Raw genomic sequence first — 20,576 nt, forward strand, 5'->3', positions numbered from 1 at the left:
AAGGATCTTGCTTTTATCTACTAAACCTCCACCAGAGAAGTTCAGGAATAGGAGGCACTTTTGATTTGGCCTTTGCACTTTTAGATCCTCATTTGAAATCACAACAGAAACAAAAAGAATAAAAAGAAGATTCTCTTGAAGATTCGCAAACAAGGAAAAGAAAATTATGTTACCGGAGATGTTACATGTACTCAAGGAAAAAAAAGAAAAAAAATCAAAAACTGTATGTGTGAAGCGTTAAAAAAAAATATATGTCAAGAACACTGTGAAATAGAAGCTTCATGGGGTTTTCCTCCGCAGAGAACCCGTTGGCGCTTCGGGAAAGAGCCTGTTGGCGCCGTTGCATTTTTACTCGCCAAGGATGAGCCGAGCCGTAAACGTGGTTTTTAGTGTATGTAAATTCAAGTTAGCAGACAATGGTAGTAAAAATTCACAGATAATAAGTATGTAGATGTAAAACTAACAGGTTAAACGTGATATACGAAAATAAATTTGTATTAAATTCAAGTTAGCACAGAAAACAAAGTATTAAGCATAACGGGAAGTAGAAATTCATTTAAAAAATAAAAATTAGTATTGTTATACTTACGTTTACATTATACTTATATGTATTTTCTCTATTTCATATAGAATACTAATATTTCTATTACAAGTGTCATTTTTCATTATTAAGTACTTGGCCTGTTGATTGATGTATTTCGGTAAGAGCCATGCCCATGTAATAAATTAATGAATGCATGACCTTTAATACATCCATTTTACATAGTTTTCAGTATTTTTTTTTTCAAAGTTACTTGCATACAGCTTAAAGCATTTTACGTTGCAACAAATACCTGTTCTTTTTCATAATATATTTCACAATACAAATAACCTTCAACAGTAATGAAATTTTTTTCAGTAGCATTGTTAAGTTAATAAAACTAGAACTTTATACATTTAAAAATTATTTTAGGATTTGGAAACCTCATGGTTCTGCGTGCTTACAGCTGTTAATAATTAAGAACATAACGTGAACAGCATGTTACAAATTAGCATTCACCCCTCCCGCCATTCCTTTCATCTCGAACTGACGAGCCTAGAACCGGCATCTTTCGACGAAAACTTCTTTAATTATGCGAAAATATTTCTATCTATTCGTTGTTAAAAAATTCAGAAAAAATAACAATAAATAAGAGAAGAATAATATAAATCTCCAAATGCGAACAACGACAACCTTCGCACAAGCGAATAAGATGAATTAGCTAGGTTACCATGTTTGAACTATTATCGCCAATGTTGGCGATATTTACATTTACCGGGTTCTCTGTGGAAGTGCTTTCTCCCTTTTTTTTACACTACACTAATGCTCAATTACATTGTAAATTTACATAATTATTTTACGTACCCTTATAACGGTGGACTGCATTTTCTACCCTGCTCTTCAGGGACACTGCCTGATGAAGATTCTTCCAACTCTTCATTTTTTATTATGTCCAAGTCAAACTTCTTGCATAATGCTTTAGCTGTTCTTTCAATCAGTTCATTTTTGCTAAATTCTATGCATTTTTTCAATGTAGAGACAATTTTATGCTCTCTTAAAACTTTTGGGTTCGGAGATAAATTTTCAAGTTCTGTCATCGCTTTGAGGCATGTATTTACATCAGCATTTAAATAGTTTATACTTTCATCTATTACTTTATCGATTTCAGATAACTTTTCATCAAGTTCATCATATGCTTCTTCTTCAGCTGTCTCCTTAAGTGTTTCTTGGAATTTTCTCATATTTTCTATTTTAGATTTTTGTTCTTTTGGTATATCATCAGGTATTGTTTCTTGGAATTTCTTCATATTTTCCATTTCAGATTTTTGCTCTTTTGGTAAATTATAAACTATTGTTTCTTCTTGAACTTCTTCATCACTCAAAGAATAAATAACTCTAGATTTTGATCGCACCCTTTTTTCTCCATTATGACGAGAACTTTTATCCTTCTTAGTTTTAGTTTTTGCATTTTGTTTTCCTTCTTCCTCCAAACTTCTTTTCATATAGTTGCTTTTGTTTCCTGAAACATTTTTTTCAAGTTCTTCTTTAGGTACTTTCTTCTCTTCCTGTTTTGTAGACTCTTTTCCCATTGCTTTGTTACAGTCCTCCACTGAGAGTCTGACTAATGACACAGAACACAATTTCAGTGCGTAAGTGGCATCTCTTTCAATTAATTTTTCAGAAATTCTCTTTTCCTCTTTTAATTTTTTAAGATATTCCGACAAAGGTTCATTTTCGGATTCCTCACTAGATTCCACACTTAGTTTTCGCTCCTGTTTCTCTACAGTTTTTCTTTTCTTTTTGTTGATTTCTTCTTGCTCACAGTTATCATTTCTGTTCCTTTCTGCACTTATTGGAACAAATTCTCCAACTGTAGGAGTATTCTCTATTTCCCACAAACTTTTATTAAACACACTCGATTTCTGAGATTTGCCGTATTTTTCTTTAAACTTTTCATACGGATAAATATCCTTAACTTTTACAATGCCAGTTTGGTGTGTTCCAAAAAAGAAGACACTGTATTTATTTAACTGATGTTTTCCCTGTATTCGAGCTGGCCAAGGAGGATACCCTCGCATTTTGCCGAAAATTAGCTCACCTGTTTTAAATTCGGGCATTTTGATCAAAACAATCAAACAGCTTCGAATTCGATGTTCTTCGCTTAAACAGTAATATTGTATTTTGCAAACAGCTAGGTCTTTCTGCTTGCTGGGGGGAAATTCAAAATTAAGCGCAAATAAAGGGAGTTAAAAAAAATAAATAATTCTTACTTCCTATTACCAGAAATGAAAATGAATAATCATGAAGAAAATAAAAAAATTAAGCAATTAAAAATATACAGAACATAATTCTGACTGCTAAACAGAAGATCAAATTCAATAAAAGGTAAGGCCCGTGTTACCAAGGCCAACTAGATATCTATCCGCGATTCAATTCACCTATAGATGGCGCTTTCACACCAGGGGGGGCCCAAGAGCGATGCGCAGTGCAGGGAGAAAGTTATGCCACATACGCATGACGTCATGTGGGTGACAGAGTTAGTTCTTGGCGTTTGTTTACTTTCGTTGCATCAACAGTTTGATTTGATTTGTGTTGTTAATTTGCTATTATACCTAAGCGGAAGTGGCAAATTGTGCTATAGCGTTGTGTCAGAATTATACACGTTAATACTTTTTTTGGCGGAAAACACTTTTTACAATCAGATAAAATAACTATTTTTTTAATGAATTTAAGCAGTTTTCATACATAACTGTGATGTAATTTTACATTTATTTTTCATTTTACTGCTATTTTACATTTAAATTGAAAAAATTTCTCATTTTAAATCATTTTTTATCATAATCTTCATTTTGTGTATGGGACTTACATCGTAGTGAGATATTTAAATTCAGTGTCATGTTTAACAAAACTGAGTACCTGAATGATTAGTTAATAAATTCGCGTATCCAACTTCATTCACATGTTTTGGTTACCTTCTTTACATCCCAAACGTAATTCTATGTATTGAAGCAGCGTCTGGGTTAAGCTTTGCGAACTAAGTAAACTGATACATGCCTCACCATGAGGAAAGAACAATTTCTCGACCAGACTATGATGCAAACATCGAATGAGTGAGTGACATATTTCCTTCAGTGTTATTTAACTGATGCATAGAGGTATGTGTGGTGTAATTTAATTGATATAACTTACACGTGCTTGAACCTGAAGGAAAACAAATCTGTGTATAATGCTAGAATACAAATAGCGAAAGAGTAAGTAAAATATTCTGTTCAGTGTTATTTAACTGCTGCATATGTTTTAATTTTGATTCCATATAACTTGTTTTTAATTATAAGAGAAAGAAAAATAATTCAATATTGAACACATATTTCGAGTATAACAAAAGTATTTTAAGAAACAACCTGATAAAAATACATTAGTAATTAAAAATATTTAATTTGTGTACAGACTGAATTGAAATTAAGATGGGTGTATTTAATTATGGCAAAGCACACTAGGGCTATCTGCGTAATAGGTGTGATGCCTTCGTGGAGGACTTTCTCAGGGAAACTGGCTCGTATACACGAGATTTGTTCATAACAGGATCACCAGGCTTCTACCAATCTGGCAGGAGCATACTCAAAATCTAACATGTCAAAACCATGTGATTTATAATAAAATCGATCATGTTGTCCTTGCAAACCTTTATAAATGTTCCAAATTTTCTTAATAATCTTATTATTTAGAAATGTGTTTATTGTTGTTTTTATATGAACAAAAGCATTTAAATATATCAATTTTAAAAATAATGGAAGTGTTCTTTTAATCAGTTTTGCTTTTCTAATGCTGTTTTTAATTAATAACTTTATATCTGAGCCAAAAATTCAAGAATAAGTCTATTAATTAATTACATTGTATGAACTTCAACATCTTTGAATATGAAACACCGAACTAACACTTTGAATGTGAAGCATTCTATATGAAAACACCGAGTCCATTCCAATCTAATAGAAGAATAAATTATACTTACGAATTCACAGTACGAGCTTCTCTGTATTATATTACACAAAGATTAGAAACCAAGTCTCCACATGGGAAATCTTACACTATGATATGATGGTCTTGTATTGAAACAGAATTGTAGCAACATAGATGATATGAATTACATTATGCCAAAGAATTATTTCATCCTAAATAAATTATAACATTTAGTTTAACCAAAGACTCACAAAACAAAATTTCAGATTTGGGTTAATCTTTTGATTATGGTAACTTGGCGATTTTTTGGCTAAAATTTGGCGACCAACCCTGCTACAGCAACCTGCTAGTTTTTGTTCGGACGCCATTTTGTTTTCAAGAAGTAAAGGCATGTTTTTTTTTTTACTCAACATTTCCAACAATCTTGTAGCCGAATTATGCTTATGCTAGAACTTTTATGGAATAAAAGTGCTTAATCATGATGAAGATTAGGTGCGAAATCGGGACAAAGGGCAGAATCGCCCACTGCTTGCCGCGTTTTTACGAATTGCACATACACGGTATCATCCATGTACACGTCGACCTATTTTCACTTAAAAAACATCCTAGAATTGCACAAAAATGGCATTGTGCACACTCTTGACTGTATCCATGTACACTGCTAAAGTCCTAGCTAGTAACCTTTATCGCCTTACCAAAATGTCGCAAAACTACCTGTTACCATATTCCAAAGATTAGCCCACATTTGTTGTAAAATTGGTGTCATGTTTTTCCCTATGCTATAATAACTCTACACATTATCTACATATTTTCTTGTCAGTCAAGAAGATTGATGGAAATATAGTCCTTTCAAAAATTATTGTAACAGATATTTTAGTTACATGATCAACAGAAACTATAGAGATATAGCATATAAAAAACCTTGAAAAATTATTTGTGGAAATTTGGGAGGAATAGATGCTATTTATTTGGTTAGATAATCAACAGGTTAAAGTGGTTTATTAAGGATTTCTCAGTGTTATATGAAACCACCGAGAATTTATGAGTACGTTTTGATATCATGCTTATCCATTATTGGGGCTAATGTACATTGCTATCAGTTTTTGTTAGCCAAAAATGGTCGAAAGTAGAGTAAAAATATTAGGAGTTTGACGATAATCATCAATATACCATAATGTATTTGCATAGAAATATAATACCCAACAGCCAAAAATAAATTAAACTTATCAAATGAATTTTAGTATGCCATAATGGTTTCATGGGAAAATATAACATACCTCTTAAACAACTACAATCATTATATACAACAGCCATTTCATTATAAAAAAGGCATAAATTATATTAATCAGATAAAATTTTTTGTAAGAGCTTCACTATCTGGTTATAATTCTTAAGCAAACAAGAAGCCATTTCCAGTACCATAATATAATTTTCATAAGAACTATCCCATTCCATCGCAGAATATTAAAAGCGTTTTGGTAGAAACAAGAAATTTTATGGTAATTTTCCAACCATATTCTAATATTCAGATTGTAGATTTTAAAATTTTATCATTTAAAAAGTACAATTTCCTAGAATGCAAATTTTGGTACTTTTCCGTTTCACCAGCACAAATCTCGCCAAGCAGACTTTATTAGCAACAACACACAGTATACACATAAAAATATAGACAAATATTAGTTCTAAGAATTTTTTATTTTAAAGGTATAAACATTTAAATGTCATTTAAAATTTTGTAAAAAAGCCAATAAATTTTCAAAAAGACATTAAGAATTTACTATGCTTTCATGGTAAAACATCCTGATTCGCTGGTTCACATCACGTGACCCCAAGTGATCTCATTTCATGTAAAGTACACTACAAAAATCCAATTCTCTCAGTAATTATCTACATTAATTTCAAGTTAAATCTTAATTTGGAATACAAGTTTAAATGCAAGAATTATTTCAGTTTGTACGATTTCAATAGCTTAATCAGAAATTATGTAAAACCACAGTGCTTTACTTTGCTAGTGCATACTGATTAGAATTAATGAATTTAACCTTTGACTTTGCCTTTTCTATATTTTTGCCATCGGGTGAGCGGTATGATAGCATCCTAATTCACATAATTACTGCCAGTGAAGACCACCAGCGGCCGAGCGGTAACGCCGCTGAACACTGGTAGTTCGGTCCGAGGTTCGAATCCTGCAAACAGGCTGGCTGCATGGGTGTTTTCGTGGTTTTCCCCATGTGTAACTTGTATACGAGCCAGTTTCCCTTATAAAGTCCTCCACAAAGGCATCCCTCCCTTAAGGCATATAGTCTCCAATTAAGTTCTTAGAATGAAGATCTTCATTTTTTTGAGATAAAATGTTTGTCATTTTTTGATTATTAATTTCTTAAAAATAAAGTTTCACTACATTTAAAAAATATTTTATATAATTTTGTTACAAATAGATTATAGATCTTATTATTAAAGTCTCATTCAGAAAGTTTACTTTTAATTAATGGATAGAGCCCTATTTCAATGAAAATCGTAAGTGTACGAACACTTTGGGAACCACTGTAATTCTATTAGCAACTCGAAATATATATTGTGATATATTCTAAAAGCAAAATCATGTAAAACATAATGATATAAATTAAATGTATATAACAAATATATAAAGCTCTATAATGAATAATGATCATAACCGTATAATAAATGTGAACACACGTTATATCACGGTAAATAACACTGCTGTGAAATGAAGAATATTTCATTAGAAATTTACCTTTTATATATATTTGATAACAAAATGTTATGAAAACAGGTTATACAACTTAAGAAACAAGTTATATGAAATGCCTGTTAAGTTACTGCAATATCATGACACCGTAAATAAGCATATCATAAGACATATTACCAAGATAAATATAATTTGTTCCTTCTTTTACATCAATAATAAGTTTTTCTTTAAAAATTTTAGCACTAAATGCCAAAACAAATTTATTATCGGTGCCTTTGATGCAAGGTCACACGAACATAAACTTGATTTAGCAAATTTCTGAAAACATTAAAATCAAAAGTGTTAAATTACAGCAACATCTATTAAACTATTTTTTTTAAGCAATTGCCTGGTAAATTTTAACTTTTATATAAAAACTGAATTAAATTACAAATAAGTGACTAAGCTTGTACAGTATTCATGTTCATACATTGGAAATAAATTGCACTTAAATGAAAGAGCTGGAAATATAGTCTGCATGATGCATAAAATATGATCAAATCTATTTGATAAATATTTGAATAAATGCTTACTTTCAGGGATGTAGCTAGAGAGGGACAGTTTTATATATCACTAGCGGGCAAGCCCGCTACATGAGGGAAGGGATGCTTTCGTGGAGCGCCCGCTTTATTCACGTTAGGTCACTTGATTTACGTATGCAATCACAAGATATACGCTAGCTCGCATGATTGCTAGCGGGTAAGCCCACCATTTGAGCGGCCTGAAGCCTGCTTTCATTGGCCTTTATTCGAAAGTTGGACCGAACTACCAGTGAAGCCCGCTTTCATTCGACGGGATTTAAAATTTGAAGCAAACTACCAGTGTTCAGCGATTTTTTTCCTGGGCTGCGCCTTCTGTATTCACATATGCATCCACAATTTCTGGACAGTACACCGGGATTCGAAAGTTGGACCGAACTACCAGTATTCAGCGATTTTACCCGGGCTGCACCCGCTTTATTGACATTATGCATTCACAAGATACTGCCAACATGTTACACATGCGGAAAATCATGAAAACACCTATGCAGTCAGCCCGCTTGCTGGGATTCGAAAATGGACCGAAATACCAGAGTTAGCGCTTTATTCACGTATGGATACAGAAGATAGTGCTTAAACGATACACATGTGTAAAATCAAGAAAACACCCATGGAGTCAGCCTGTTCGCCGGGATCAAAAGTTGGACCGAACTACCAGTGTTCATCAGTTTTGCACAAATGTGCATCCAGAAGACACTGCATAACTGATTCACGATTATATATCATTCTAAAAAATAACTTAAGATTGATTTGCAACATTTTGTATAAATAAAGATATTTTTACCAAAAAATTAATATTATTTTCAGACTTTTTACTGTCGCACTAAATGTAGAAGCTGGACAATTTGAATATTTCATCTAGCCTCTTCATTTAATGATTTAATGTATTTTTACTCCTCCGAAATATTTTAATGACAAATTTATTCATTCATTTACAAAGTTTATCAGATAATATCAAATCAATATGTATATCTGGTGTCACCAAAGGTTTTGTTATCTTTAGCATTTTTTATATGTACTATAATTTTCTTAGTAAAAGTGCTGTATGCAAACAATTACATACTGGCAATGAAAATTTTGAAATTGTGCCAGTAAAAAAGAAAAAAAAAAAAAAATCACTAAATCTTCTTAGCATTGATGAGGCATCCAATATGCATATATTTTCGATGAGGCTTATAGTTACAGATATCAACACTGCATAGAATCGACACCAATTCTAGTTACGAACATATAAGCAACACGATAAAATCAAATTTTTATAATGACAAGAGGTAAGAGACAATAGGTAAGAGAATTAATGCATATTTGCCCCAGAAATACAATTAAGATAGAATATGTTTGAGATAATAAATATGGTTGCATCTTTAAATAACTATGCAAAATCTTATTTCTTGCAACTAAAAGGCTGTGTATTCATGTATTATTCTTATTCTACTAAATGTTCTACACATTCTTATTCTACTAAATAAAAGCTTGTTATAAATAAAACAATCTAATAAATTACTGAACTGATCCAAATCCACTGTCCTTGCTTTTATTTGCTAACCTGTATATCTGTATACACATGTCTGTGTACGCTGTTTAATTTACTCCAAAGTTATTTAGTTATATGCAATCATATTTTGAATAATGGCTGAGAAATGAAATTACTCTCCCCTATCAATATTTATCACTGAACAAATACTTGGGTGTTTTACATTACAGAACAACAGATTTTCTCGAAAAAGATACATGTGGCCGTTTGATACTTCAAGTGAGAAAAAATACTTTCATCATTAGCTAATTTTCACCATGGATAAATTTTTTTAAGCTACTTTAAAAACTTTTTATTACTAATACTTACTTCAAAACGAACACTGCTATAAAAGATAAGAAAAAAACATTTAACTGTGCTCAGCGAGTAACAATGGTATGTATATCATTTTATAAGAAATTGTTTGGTGCATGCTATTCTATAGTGGAAAAGATTTGATATCCGTAATACTTTTTATACTATTACTCATACTAGATCATCATACCTATTTTCTGAACTGGAAATTTTTTATGCTAACTATCCTGAACCACTGTAAACAGTTCCAAATAGTTTAACAGGAAATGACTCACACACAGAAATTTCAACATTACTAGAATATGAAATTCAAAATTCATCATTAACGTTAAAATAATTAACTTTTACTTTTATATGTGTCATTCTATAAATTTTCATTTAAATCATTGCTAACATAAACTGAAACACAATTTAAATTTCTGCAGGTAAAATATGCATGAAAGCATAATTGTATATGTATATTAATAATATTTAAGAGATTAATGAGCTATAATGATTTATACTTCAATACACTAATATGCACGTTTACTTTCGAAGAATACACATACACGTTTATATGTATGATACATGAGAAAGAAATTTTGCATATATAAAGAAAACTTTTCTTACGAGAAAAAATGTAATCAGTTTTTTTTTTTTTTTTTTAAATGCTTAGAACGCACGTTCATATAATGTCCCACTTTCTTTCCAATTCGAAATACGCGAATCCACCCTCTTCGTTTTGCTATCTCGTTCGATATTTTTCGAACCAAGAATGCGATTGAAGCATAACTCAGGTTCCTTGCAAGCTCGTGAATTACACTGATGTACACAACAAAACATGCGGTCTGTACTTCTTTTTAAGTTATATATATGCCCACAACAATAAAAAATAAAACGTTTAATTACTTTTCGATCACAATACGCTTCACAAACTAGGTAGCATTGTCAAACGTAAATACCGAGCTTTAATGTTTCCACCTTTTAGCCACTAGATGGCGTATCAGAGCGCTGGAATCGCGGATAGGCCTACTTAAGGCTCCTATATACCAGGCTGAATCATCAGGCATTCGCGCTCCCAAGTGGGAGATTTAATGGCGGCTGAGTGGTTAAGGTGCAACAATTTTTTGTGTAAAATGGGCGGATGTACAGAGTATTTTCTTGTTTCTAATTATAGAAATATAGTCTATTTTCCAGTATAAAAGTTTTACTTAAAAGTATGGGAAAGCAGATTTGTTTCATGCATGATCTTTATAATACTGGTATGGAATGAATGAATTTTAATCTGTAAACAATTTTTTGTTAATATTGAAATGCGTTTCTTTGGGTACATTTTTAGGCACTTGTGGATCATGTCAGACAACATGCAATAGAAAAAAGATGTCCGTGTGCATAAATTTTCCCATTGTGTTACTTCATTTTATCTAAATTTCAAGGATAATTCTTTTCATTTTTATATGGCATGTTACCAGTATAAAGGCTAGTGAAAATAAATTGGTATGTGTATCTGTTTTTGAAGTGTAATGCTTAAATAAAAAGATGGTGTGTGTTCCTTCATTTAAACAAAATTTCAAGGATAGTATTTTTCACTGTTGTACGGTTTGTTATTTCTCAATGTAAAGTGTAACAAGGGGAAAAAAAAACTGGTATGGTATATCTGTTTTTTAAGCATGATAATTTTGTTTATTTCTTTAGTGATGCATATATATAGAGAGAAGGTGTTTGGTCCAACTGAAGTTATAATAAATCTAATTTTACTAGATCTCTCCCTCCCCTCAGGTGTAGAAAATTTTCAAGTGCAGAAAGTTTATTTGCAGAATTAATTCATTTCTGATAAACTTATTATCATTAATTTTTTATATAACATGTTATTAAGTTACACATTTGACTACTGTGTAATAAAATTGCATTTAGGGCAAAAAATTAACTATAATTTTGCATCTGGTGACTAATATCATATGCTTCTAAGAATATTACTTTAACTTTTTCCATAATTTTTGTATTTCAGGAACATGAAACTGTTATTTTGATATACTTAAATAATAAAAGTGTGTATCTGAATCAGTTAATGGATACAAATATTTTACAGTTATTTTTAGAAGATATTTGCCATATCGCTTCTAATAATTCATAAAGTATGTTAAAATATAGGTAAATAATTTGGTGCAGAATTCAAATTTAGGGTTTAAAATATAGTCAATCATAAGACTAAATGATTTTTATTGTCATGATTTGCCTGGGCTTAAGAATGTACTTTTCGCCCGGTGGAAATTGCCATCAAACTGTCCTGAACAGGCTTTTTGTTGATAATAACTTCCAGGCTTATCAGTACCTCCTTTTGAGTGGAGGGTATGCAAATATAGTACCCAATTTAAATTACATTGTGATTGTAATAATATTGTGGTATGAAATAAGTGATTATAATTAAAATTTAGGTAATTGCATTGTAATTATATTACATTGTATCTGTGAACTCTTAATTTCATTACTTTATGCAATTATGTTGTAAGTGCATAATCTAATTGCAATAATATAATCTATTCGCAATTACAAAATAATTATAAATGCAGTTACATCTTAAATAGAGGCCATTTTAATACTTTTAAATTTTCGCAAGATAACTTCCGATTAAGGTTCATTTGGAGGAAACTATGCAAATATTAAAAAAGAAGTTATGCTAAATTTACATATTTTGTACAGTACTTTCTTGTTATAATGCTGTTCAATATATCTTCAATACTTTTGTAAATTTAACGACATTCTTTGCAATCACTGTGGTGCTTTAAAAAGAAGTTTCTTAGTTATGCTTTCTAATAAGAATGGGTTTAAAATAAAGTATTATGTATAATAACTAGCAGTTAAAAAAACTTGACTGCATGAAAATGCTGTTGCTGTGTAAAATAAAAAATAAGCTTTCTTTTATGCTTTGAAATGAATTACATGTGGTTAAGTCGTCCTTTTACAATTTAAGAATGTGATTAACACACATTCTTAAATTGGACAGGTTTTATCTAAATTATTAGTATAAAATATATAAACTATGACTTATTTTGTAACATAACTCAAATTACAAAATTCATTCTATATACGTTCAAAGTTATTATCTTTTATGGAATAACTGTTTTTTAATTTAGGTAAAAATTGGATTTTTAGAAGTATTACAAATACAATGCAACACAAAGGTGATCTGATTGAAGAGGAAGGACTTTTTATTACGGTTTCTAGTTCGTATTTATATTACATTTGATGAAAAGCATCCAAAACACAGAATGCTGTACTTTCTTCTTCTATATTATGTTATGAAATATTTCACACATTTAAAAGAAAGTGTTTCTTCAGAATCTTGCACAATTATTTCCATGTACCTCAGACTTAAATGACAACATATTCTTAAGTTATATTTTTAGTATGAATTTACAGTGTTTTTATGGAAATTTTTGTTAAAATGTCATTAAGATAAATTTATTTGCACACTCTACGCTTTAACTATTTCCCCATTTGACACTATTGAAAGTTTTTATTCATATCTTATTTATTATAGTCTGCTAACGAAACTGAAAGTTATTTTGAATATGTTTACAAAATATACGCGAAATTTTTATTTAAGTGAAAACGTCTATATACTATTCGAGAATTAATAAATTATCCGAAAAGTTTATATGCGCTGAATACCGCGCGTCTATAAAATAAATCTTTAAAAAAACAGCAGACATTCAGCCAGCATGTGCGATAAACGCGCCAAAATTGGCAGCGCGTTCACTCCCTCGCCAAGAGAGAAACGTTGGTGATTCAGCTTGGTTTAGAGGAGCCTTAGGCCTACTCCATCGATTTGTGCCCACCAGCGGCCGAGCGGTAAAGTCTCTGAACACTGGTAGTTCGGTCCAAGGTTCGAATCCCGCGAACGGGCTGGATGCATGAATGTTTTCGTGGTTTTCCCCATGTGTAACGTGTATACGAGCCAGTTTCCCTTAGAAAGTCCTCCACGAAAGGCATCCCTCCCCTTTGGCAGATAGCCCTAGTGTGCTTTGCCATAATTAAATACACCACACCACACCATCGATTTGTGACGTCACAATCGAAAGCGATCGTTCTTCCTTAATAGGAAACGCAACTCGCAACAAAATTTGGCGATTTATCGGGTCTTGGCGAAATTGTGACACCAAGCGCATGCGCAAAAGGAAATATCGCTGCCGGTTTATGTTTCAAATTTGTGATGGCCGTGAGTATCTGAAAGGAAGTATAAAATGAAATTTATAAAATTTTATTCGATGGATATTCCTACGAAGTAGTGTCTTCCATATGTGTCAACATGCAAGACTAAATAAGAAATAGGCTAGTTTCAGAAATAAAGAATGTTTAGCTGCTTTGCATGTCAGAATTTTAAAAAATAATAAATATACAAGATGTCGTGATGAGTATGTAAAAAAGAATCTGTGCACTTCGATTAAAATTTCATTTCGGCATACACATCGATGTGATGTTGCTGAAGCGTGGAATTGCTTGCGCCCAATTGATTCGGTGAAAGAAGTGTTCATCAACTACTTTCGTGCCGGTAAAATAACAATTAATAATATAATATTTTTATTCTGGTATACATCCACAGAATTCATTATTAGTAAATACCGTCAAAATGGGGACGATAAAGGCAGTCTCATAAACACGTATCTGAACAAAGACTTCTTCTACCTAATGAGCAATATGTTTATTACTTTTCGTGATATTCAGTATCTCGTATTTCGTACAATGTAACTGAGTCGCCAATGTAACTGAGAAGTCGAGAGTTATTAAGAAAGGAGAAGTGGTTGCAACATGAACTCCAGTAACCAGCGTTGAAAGAAAGAGTAACATCTGAGAATCCGTGCCCTCAGAGAACATTACATCGGAGTTATTGCAACATGCACAATTAAACGATAAAGAGAGAAATGCTGCCGATCGCGTCATTAAAGATCTTCAAGGGGTTTTCTCCCGCTCGTCTTCTGACGTGGGTCGAACTAATTTGACACAACATAGAGTAGATACCGGCGATCATCCCCCGATCAAGCAACATCCTAGACGTCTACCGTTTGCTAAACAGGAAGAGGTGCGAACACTGTTAAAAGATATGGAAGAAGGCGATGTCATCGAGCCTTCAGCGAGTCCATGGGCATCTCCCATCGTTCTCGTCAGAAAGAAAGACGGCTCGACAAGATTTTACGTCAACTATCGCCGGTTGAATGAAGTTACGAGGAAAGACAGTTACCTCTTCCTAGAATTGACGACATTCTAGACACTCTTTCTGGAAGCAAGTGGTTCTCAAATTTAAAGAGTGGGTACCGGCAGGTAGAAATACAGCATGAAGACCGAGAAAAGACGGCATTTACTACGGGACAAGGGCTTTGGCAATTCAAGGTAATGCCGTTTGGACTGTGTAATGCGCCGGCAACATTAAAACGCCTCATGGAGACTGCTTTGAAAGGCCTTTCCTACGAAGCCTGCCTGATATACCTGGGCGACATCATCATCGTCGGAATTTTGAAGAACATTTAAAGAATCTTAGGAAGGTGCTTCAGAAACTGAAAGAAGCCAATCTGAAGCTGAGTCCCACTAAATGCAAATTCTTCCGAAAGGAAGTGACTTACCTGGGACATGTCATCTCTGCAGAAGGTGTGCGCACGGATCCTGAAAAGGTATCAGCGGTTAAATCCTGGAAACATCCCGAAAATGTTCATCAGCTGAGAAGCTTCCTAGGGCTTTGCACCTACTATACTTCTATAGTAGGTGAAGATTCTATAGATTCGTGAAGGACTTTTCTTCCATCGCAAGACCCTTTCACAAGCTGACAGAGAGCAAGCAAAGGTTCTTGTGGACAAAAGAATGCGAGGATGCATTTAACAACTTAAAGTAAGCTTTAACATCTGCTCCAATCCCGAAGTATCCTCAGCTCGACAGGCCATTTATTTTCGACTAGGACGCAGCAATGAAAGTGTCGGTGCTGTTTTGTCCCAAGAAATAGACGGCCAAGAACGTGTAGTAGCTTACTGGAGCAAGTGCCTGTCTAAACCGAAGAGGAATTGGTGTGTCACTAGGAAAGAATTGCTTGCCATAGTTAAAGCCGTAGAGCATTTCCATCACTATCTATACGGCAGAAAATTTCTCCTCCACTCGGACCATGCCTCATTGGCCTGGCTTTTAAATTACAAGAATCCTGAGGGTCAAATAGCCAGGTTGATACAGAGCCTCCAAGAATATGACATCACTATGCGTCATCATAAGGGATCATCACACGGGAACGCTGACGCCTTGTCTAGAAGACCTTGTCCAGAATGCTGCCGATATTGTTCCAGGGTGGAAATGAAATACAAGCTGCTGACTCCGGTCGCAAGACAAATTATAACATCAACAACGGGTGATGGAGACCGGTGGAGTGATGATGAAGTCAGGAAAGACCAGCTGGAAGACTGCCACATTAAACCCATAATTGATTTAATGGAGTCATCAAACAGAAAACCTACCTGGCAGGACATTATTTATTTATTGTATTTATTGTTCATGTTTTTTTGTGTTGTTATTGTAATGTAATGCTTGTTATTGCATTTATGCCACGGTTGTAAGTTTGGCTTCCTGTCCAGGGAGCGTATTTTTACTTCCTCCATAGGAAACGCAACCCGCGACTAAATTTGGCGATTTATCGGGTCTTGGCGAAATTGTGACAGACACCAAGTGCATGCGCAGAAGGAAATAACGCTGTCGGTTTATGTTTCAAATTTGTGATGGCGGCGAGTATCTCAAACGAAGTGCAAAATGAACTTTATATAATTTTATTTGATGGATATTTCTACGAAATAGTGTCTTCCATTTGTGTCAACATGCAAGACGAAATAACAAATAGATGATGAGTATGTAAAAAAGAATATGTGCACTTCAATTAAAGTTTCATTTCGTCATACACATCGATGTGATATTGCTGAAGCGTGGAATTGCTTGCGCCCAATTGATTCGGTGAAAGAAGTGTTCATCAACTACTTCCGTGCCGGTAAAATAACATTTAATAATATAATATTTTTATTCTGCTATACATCCACAGAATTCATTGTTAGTAAATACCGTCAAAATGGGGACGATAAAGGCAGTCTCATAAACATGTATCTGAACCTAGAATTGTTCTACCTAATGAGCAATATGTTTATTACTTTTCGTGATATTCAGTACCTCATATTTCGTACAATGAATTTTACTTAAGATATCGGCATTATTTTAATTGCCCTAGTTAAGAAGCTTTGAAGGCATTTTTTGCAACAGCTGAAGGCACATTAGATTGCAATTTCTTAGAATTATCCATTACATTATGGAATAATGAATAAATTTATAATTTCTATATGTATATTGAAATGACAGCTTCAGAATATAAAATTATTCAGACACGATAGAAGGAGCAATCACTTAACTAATTGATTATTTAATAATAAATTAATTGAATGTTGAAGCAATTAATAACACATAGTAACTTTTGATTTAGTTAAATTCTAAATCTAATCACAGACTCCTCTGATAGTAACATCAAAAACGTCTACGAAATCATTGACCAAGAGTGCACTTGGTTATGCCTGTCATTAGTTTAAGCCTTGGACACATTATAGGTGACGATATGAATTTGCCCAGCTCTATCTCATTTTGAAACAATGACCAGGAGATATATCAAAAGATCATCTACCCCTCTTCCTTTCCCATTAAACTCTTGAGGACTTATTGTTCCATGCTATATACCAGGGCTTAATTTATAAAATTAGAAGTACTGGATCCCTATGGAAGACTGTGACGAAGGAAAGAAAAAGTAAATAAATAATTAAAATAGCTAATAATTAGATAATAAATTTAAATTAATTAATTTGATTAAATTAACTAATTTAATTAATTAAATTAAGAAAAATGTAAAGATAAAGAGAAATTTAATAAATTATTAAATTAATTTTGAATAGTTAAATCGGAAAAAAGCACAGATCTCGTTTTATGTGAGGCATTGTCCGGAATTACAATTCCACTTACATGCTAAGAAGCAGCTCAGCTAATCTCCATCTGAGTTTAAACCCTGATTATACATTAAAATGTACTATTCCAAGGGATGACAAGTATCACTCTTTTTTTGCAGCACCCCAAGGAAAAAAGTTAAAACGATTAAAGCTCCACTTAAGGAGAAAAGTGAGAATTCTAAAAAGATTATGAGGGTATGGAAAGCAATTTAGCTGAAAAGTGTAGCTTTGAAGATAAAGAAGGAAGAGTTCAAGACTACCTGATTGCGATGCCCTGTCGATATAATTCTAGCCGTCAAGCAGAAATTTTCTCTGATTACTTTTCCTGAATACAATGTGAGAATAAATATATAACTTCTCGGTATAAGTGGCAGCCCCCCTGTTTGGTTACATCATTCAGCCATTAAGTCTACAGCTCTGCAGAAGGAAGTCACTAGCATGGAACGTCCACTACCAGGGTGTCACTTTTAGTTCTTTGAGAAATACAAAATTTACCCGCTCTCATAAATTCATTGTATATCCTGGAGAATAAGCCTTTGACATATAATTGGAGGCTTTTCTTTCCTCAAAAGTCTCAATGTCTGTGCAAGGCTTGAGAGCGATGGAAAGACAGGCTTGCATTCAGAAGTTAGAATGATTTTTAAGACATGTTTACTATTAAAACAAATTTTCTGTGTTAAAATTGTAGTTCACTTGCATAAAAAAGTGCCTGAGCCCTTTTATTTAGGTTATTGTTCACTTGCATAAAAAAGTGCCTTGCCTGAGCCCTTTCTGGCTGAAATTACAATTTATCTCGAAAACTGAGAAGTACCGACGCAATTTAAGCTCTGCTATATACACAAATGCCAAAAAGTGAACTGAAATTTAAATGCCACCAACTTGCACGCTTTTAATTCTCATTCTAAACTTTTCAAAATAAATATTGATTTATCATATAAATACAGTGCATCAAAACAAAAATATATGTGGTACTCAATTTTTTTTGGTTCATTCTTCAAAAATCTCTTATGTGACCTCAATAATTTGAAAGAAAAAGTGAAATTATATCTGAACAATGGCAAGTTCTGTATTTTTAGTAGAAAGCCCACTCAATCTCTAAATATTAAAAATAAATAATTAGGATTAATAAATATTTTTAATATTTGAAATTTATTATTCCCAAATTATATGACTATAATAACTAAATACTTTATGCCACTTCTCTTTTACAAAGGTCTTAAATTTACTCTCAGAAAGAACTAAGGGTAGTAAAAGAAAGCATGGATTTTCATTTTTCTAGAATGAAAAAGTGAAATTATTATTTAATATTTTTATTTAATGTAATGACTGCAAAAATGTACGCCTTAATTTTAAGAAAGTATAGTGATCTAACACAGTTTTTTCAAAATGCTTTGATAATGTATGAAAACAAATTTTTGTTTATTGAATATATTAATTTTAATATTTTATGCTAACCATAACACAATATAAACCTGAATTGCGAGTGCTGTGAGCAAACAGGCATAGAAATCATAGGAACAGTACACACTCAAGCAGTGGTTAAGATACTACTAAATGATCCTCGTTCTTCTTTCTGCAAAGAAAAATTGCATGTCTTGCTATCAGATCTTTGACAGCTTAGGATACCAAACATAATCATTACTCAACCACCTGTAATTATCATGCACTTGTTGGCCTTTTAAATGCTAATTAATAATATATATATTATTAATTAGACTATATATTTATTACATCAGTTTATAGTTTAGTAATTTTAATTTGTTTAAATATAATTTGAAAGGTTTTTCTTTTCCTAATCCGAGAACCTTTTTCCATTTAAATTAATGGTAAATAGTCCTTTGATATATACCAATTTGTTTATAAAAATGTTCAATGAAAGATTGCTTTCATTATGTATTAAAAAATCTGATTTTAATTAAATTTTGAAATTGTTCTGTAATTATATCAACTTAACACTATTAATTAAAATAATTGCCATGATTTTTAAACTTTAAATTAGTGCATATTAATAGCACATAACTTAAAATAGTAACAATATGCCAAACTTATGGTGTATATAATCCTTGCTGTATAATAAGAGGAGAAAAAATATTAAAAACAAGTCTTAAAATTTTTTCATGCTTTTAAAATGAGATGTATTTCTTGCAAGAGAGGTAGCACATAAAATTGTCATTTGCCAATGTAATTAATATTTAAACTCTACAATTTTTCAAATTACTTAGCTGACACATTAGAAATAATTTTTCTCTTGCAGTAAATGCTTCTATATTGTAAATCTTATGTCGATTAAGACTTCTATTAACCTGTACAATGTCCATACGATTGCCATTAACTCCAATTTACTGGCATGATAAATGCTTCTATATATTTTTTAACAATTTTCATAAAAATTAAAATTTGTAAGAAATAATTTCCAACATTTAGGATTGTGCAGTGTTGTAGTTTAAATGAGAAATCAACTAGGATTTAATAAAATAACATTTATTAACAGACTTCAGAAACAAGCATGAGACATACCTATATATAAAATGGTTAAAAAAATTTCTGCATATAATTGTTCCAATCAAAAACTGTATTGCATATTACAAAACTCAACTGAGGTCAGTCCATGGTACCAATGGTACATACATTTTACAGCTCCAAGGAAATTTAGATGCGATCCTTCAAACCAAGTCCGAGATCCGAGACTTTTTTCTGAGCAAGATCTAAGATTGAAACGTTATTTTGGTGTATCATAATTGGTAAAACACATCATTTCAGGATTATTTTTATAAAATTTTCAGCTATGAGGAATCCCTTTTCTCTCTGTAGTAATTTCACAGCTTCCTCCTCTTTTTTTTTTTTTTTTTTTTTTTTTTAAATACTAGGCAACTTAGCTATTGAACAAGAATTTCTATCTATAGTATTAATGAGAAAGTGTTTTCACAAAAAATTAAACAAATTACATTGAAATAAATGCTTAATAAAGCAAACAAATAAATATTGAGCTTTTCTTTTT

The 20,576-nt window shown here is 32.2% G+C and overlaps 1 long non-coding RNA gene across 1 annotated transcript in view; it reads right to left on the reverse strand.

Moving 5' to 3' along the window:
* LOC146999305 (uncharacterized) overlaps nt 1-1,358 on the reverse strand; it is a 35,017-nt gene extending 33,659 nt beyond the window's left edge. The window contains exon 1 of the long non-coding RNA XR_015042543.1: nt 590-1,358. This is a non-coding gene — a long non-coding RNA (uncharacterized LOC146999305). The remainder of the gene's footprint in view (nt 1-589) is intronic.
* Nucleotides 1,359-20,576: the final 19,218 nt, after the last annotated feature.

Source organism: Stegodyphus dumicola, chromosome 1 (genome assembly GCF_044657685.1).
Source record: "Stegodyphus dumicola isolate Sdum_Otavi_A_Nest chromosome 1, ASM4465768v1".
Lineage (NCBI taxonomy): Eukaryota > Metazoa > Arthropoda > Arachnida > Araneae > Eresidae > Stegodyphus > Stegodyphus dumicola.